The sequence below is a fragment of the Trematomus bernacchii genome, unplaced genomic scaffold (genome assembly GCF_902827165.1).
Source record: "Trematomus bernacchii unplaced genomic scaffold, fTreBer1.1, whole genome shotgun sequence".
Taxonomy (NCBI): domain Eukaryota; kingdom Metazoa; phylum Chordata; class Actinopteri; order Perciformes; family Nototheniidae; genus Trematomus; species Trematomus bernacchii.
In genome coordinates, this window is record NW_022987739.1 from 8,519,793 (window position 1) to 8,524,985 (window position 5,193).

Sequence of the window (5,193 nt, forward strand, 5' to 3'; positions counted from 1 at the left end):
AATCAGCCATTGGTCAGTTTTATTATTTGCACCTGTGATTTAACCACCATGACAGACGTTGAATTGTCTTCAATGAAAAACTATTTCAGATTTCCATTCTGAAACGTAGTATTTCAATAGGGATAGGATCTCTGTATCTTCTATTGTAAAGTCTCACTATAGTATTAAAGACCAAAATCTCTGTCCCTTTAATAGAAATACTACTCCATCTCCCATCCGCCATGCCATCCATATGCTCACCCTCCCACTCGGCAGCTCTCTGCCTCATACTCCAGCTCGGTCTCTCTCTCTCTCTCTCTGCATTTACTGCTCCTCCCAGCAACATCTCAGCTGAAAGGCAGAACTGAAACGACAGCGCTCTGTACGACTCAAAATCGAAGCCATTTAGGAAGTATGCAGAAAACGCTCCCTCTGCTACTCATCTGAACTGGAAAAGGTAGAAAAGCTTTGATTATTTGCCTAATTTTAGAGGTTTGGGGTATGCATTAGTGTGCACATTGTCTGGTGTTTCCTCTGGATATATTCATATTATTGATTTGAAATGAAAGTAAATGTATATCTTGGTAAAAAAATCCAAGTAAACCAGTTTGAAATAATATTTGTATTCAAGACAAGCTCAAAGGAAGCCCTTCAATGTGGACTTGGAGCATCATTTCAGTTAATACAGACTTGGGTGTGGAGCCCAAGCTAACAGTTAAGTCACCACTGCAGAACTACAGTAACAGAGGAAACACTGGTGGCTGGTATTTTGGTTGTGAGCTCATTAAACCGATCTATCATCAAAGGTTATGCTTGGCGACTAGGAGGTAATGCCTTATTTCGTGCTCTGAACCTGGGGGGCACTAAAATGTCTTCTGGGCTCATGGTTATAAATGAATGATCATCTGGTGTCCTATTAGTCGCAGCTATAACAGGATGCATTGGAATAAGGTTAGCACATTAGGGTTGTTCCTCGCTTCCCTTAAAAACAAATCCCATGCAAGGCTTGTGTGATTCACTTCTTTGGAAACTCAGAGCATGTTAGTTCATGCTTTATGTTGCTTGTTGCACCTCTGATTTACAGAAGTGTCTGGGATTCCCCTGGACTGAAACACTCTCACTTCTTCTCTTTGCACATTTCCTCTGCAGCTTCTCCCTGAAACAAAAAGCCATAAACGTCTGTCATACACATTCTGCTGTTAATTGACTCTTTCATGTATACATTTTACACATGTAACAGGTGCTTACATTCGGGTAAATTATAATAAAGATTGGTATGAAACATTTTTCATGTTACTTTTAGTCACAGGATAGTCTTTTTAGCTATTAGATATTGTGTTCACCTGTTCAGCAATTTATATGTGCATGTTTTTTTTTTGTTTTGTTTATAATTCTGTTCTCGAAAGGAGACAAACAGGAATCTAAGGATTGATGTCCCTCCTGTAGTACAAAAATAAGACATCATAATTCTCTACTGCGTGTACATGCCTCTGTTCTGCTGTATTCACTTGGACAGCAACAGTGCTTGGCCTTTGCCATCAGCAAGCCTGACTCCACAATCGGTGTCCCGATAGTGAGACTCCAACAGAACATGAGAGGCATTATCACAGAAATGATGAGGGCTCTTCACAAAGCTGCCGCTGTGACAGTCTCTCATGGGCCAACAACAGCACAGAGATTAGACAAGAACCTGATACAGGGACAGAGCAAACTGCTGGTAGTTACGCTCATAGACTTACACATGATCTGAAGTGATCTCTTCTGAGAAGCTACACGTGAATGTCAGTGTGGATTCTTGTTACGTGTCCAACAAAGGATCTGCTGGGGATGGATAGCTGATGTGCCAGAACTCAATTTTTTTCTTGTTCAGATGCAGTCCTACATTCTGATTCACATACAGTGGAGGAAGGTTTATGATTGTTTACATGCATACAAATTACATGCACAATAGCAGCACACATGAGCCAATACCACAAGAGTACTTATATTTACAAACAGTATTAACATTTTTCCAAAAGACAATGTGTTGTTTAAAGAGATAGTTCCTCAGCAGCATTTGATTTAAGATGGATAATTTAAATTGGGCCAGTCAAGCCCAAGCTCTGCAAGTCAGCAAGTAAAACCCTGAAACTGTCAACATCTATTTTCCTCATCACACACAGAGAGAGAGAGAGAAGTGGTGTGTGAGCCCAGCGAGGCACGCATATTTTAAGTCACTTTGCACTCTTCAAGAGGGCCCTTTTTTCAATAATCCATTATGCATAGCAGCTCTGGCTCTCCCTGGTATTTCTCCTACCTTCTTGACGTCAGTTGCCATTTGTGAGGGTTACCCTGGCAACGGCCAGCCTCCCCGGGAGATGTCTGGTGGATAAGACGGCCCTGATAAAGCCTTTTAAGGTTCTACTGTTGCTACACCTTTTAATTGCCTTTGATACAGTGGAAGTATTACATGGGGGTCGTCGGGGAGTGTCTCTACATGTGGGCAAAAAATGGGAACGTGCAGATAAAAATAGACATTGAGGAGCTGCTTCAGATTGAGGTCCCATTATCTTCACTTGATTCGATCACCCACGTATTGGGTCCATTTTTGAGCTGTTCTGTGAAACTGAATTGGACATGATAGGTCTATTTTTGGATACGATTTGCTCTACTCCTCCGTTAAACGAAGGACACGAGTCTACAACCCATTTTAACAATCTGACATTGTAGTGATGAGATAACATGTAAATAATAGATAAAGCATCCTGCTGGTTGTTAAGCCTCTGAACAATACGTGGATGTAATTATGAGATGATATGAAAAGACCTTACATCAACCACGTTTTTCATGTAAGCTATTAAACTGTAATAAACTCTGGCAAGGAAACATATTTATGCACATTATTGATATTATATTATAGTATATTAAAATATATAATGGCAGCAGAGACTATTTTGATTTTGCATCTATGCAAAACATCAGATGGCAGAAAGTAGGATGAAGAAAACTGCTGTCTACAAATGCCAACCTGTTGTTAGTTTTAAGCTTTAATTACACAGTAAATACATGGATACCAAAACTGTAAAACCTACCTTACATTCAAATGATTTCATTCAGCTGCCTGACTGTTACTGTAATTTACCGCACGACCCATGCAAATTTGCATTGATGCAAAAACGTCTCACTGGTGCGCAACAATACAGTTCAGATACTGTACACCATACCTGTTCCAAGCTCCAGGAGGCTATTTATAGCCTCACCAACATGCGTGTCTTTCTTTTTTTTTCAGACACCAGGCTATTGATGTGCTATTTTTACAGTGTCAACGTGCTCCCTCCCTCTCTCTGGTTGCCAAGCAATGGGATAAGGGACCCGATTGGCCAAAGATGTGCTTTTGGACACCTTGACTCTGATTCTCAGCTGGCTAATTAATTCACAATTTTCACTAACTAGGCAAACGGCAGAGGAGTTGTTTCCTTTTTATTGTATTTGTTAAATGTCATTCAATCTGTGGTCCAGAAATGCTAAAACATATTGTCGTAAGAAATAAGCTGTTAACTGAAATATAGTGACTTCAGTCAAATTGTAGTTGCATGTATGGCATCTATCTTTGAGCATCTATATGACACAACAGACAGCTTGGGCTGTTGCAAGATGTTGTCATTTTTAAAACAAGTTAAGGCAAACACGTGTATAACCATTCAGTTGTTATGCGGTCATGATGAAGCTATAAGAACACATTTTTCTCTGATTTAGGGAGAGATTTGAGAGGTTATGATTCAGTATCATCCAACACCCCTAAATTGCATGTGAGGGTATTCATTCTTTCTCTGTGAGTCTAGTATGGAGGAATTAATAAACACATTTTTGTTCAGAAACATACACATAACACATAACCCGTACAATGCTGTGTTTCATAATGTATTGAAACACTACCATTTTCCAGGCTGCACTAATGACAATAAAACCACAACATATGTTTCTGCTAATCCTAATCCTCATAATGTGTTTAGGGGGAAATTGGTCTGACACACCTAAACTACTGCTGTGTGTGAATTCAATTAGACTTAATCTGACCCCATGCCACTCCGATAGGAAACCAAGGGCTGGGCAACTTTCATCTTCCCTCCATTGATTGTGGCTCGTGCAGAGATATGGAAAAGCCTAACCCACTGCTCCCTTTCATTGGCTCCATTAAAAATTCATCCTGTCCTAATGGAGAGGGATCTTTTTCAATGAGCCAACTGCAGGCCAACCGTGGTGTGCCAGGGTGAGACTTGGCACAGCTGTCTAATGGCAAAACCAAATCCTCACAGCTTTCACTTTGTTTTGTTGGAGTAACGTCTTAAATACTGAATATACTTTGAATAAGAGTACCTATTATAAGCATGTCGTGCTTGCAACAAACTCAATTGCTTAATTCGTTGTTGTAATTCATTATTGTATTCATTACCTCAAACATAATATTGTCTATTGAATGTTATAAAATAGAGACTGCCCCTCATAAACTCTGAGTCCTGGTAATATCTTAAATTGTATTGTTTTATAAGTTTCTTATGGATCAATCGGTTTAGTGTAAATAATTCAAATAGTGAAAATGTTCCTCACAAAATCACACAGCCTACTATGGCCCAAAACACGGGACATACATAGAGGCTACCGTAGTTTGACTTTGGTATTTTGTGCAACTGCACACATATGCAAAACATTAAGAAATCAGGTATGTTAACAATAACGGTGACATGTCACAGAGAAAAGTCACAATTAGTAATAGATTACAATGATAGTTAATAAAAAAAATACTGTAGACCTACTCTCCTCACCTCCAGCTGTAACACTTATACAGATTCATATTGGTATATGACAGAATTTGAAGAGGTTTGGACTAAAATGTGTCTTTGTGGAGTCCGTTTTAATCAGTACTACAGCACGCTTTATGGTCTAACATTTGTTTCCTGTATCCCATTCGGTTCCTTTTTGTTGAGGGGGCTGACGGACGGTACCATTCCACCCGTAGGTTACACAACACATTTCAGACATTCTCCCGAGTCAAGGGCACAAGTAATTACCAATTTTGTTGGTGTATTGACATAAATATTAAACAATGTAATAAGGGACTGTGTTATTACATATCTCATTGGTTATACAACTAAAATGATCGATCTATTCCCCACCGCGCACCCCTCAGCGTAGGCTGTTGCCATGTTCCCACTTTCATGGGTGTGGTGATTAGCT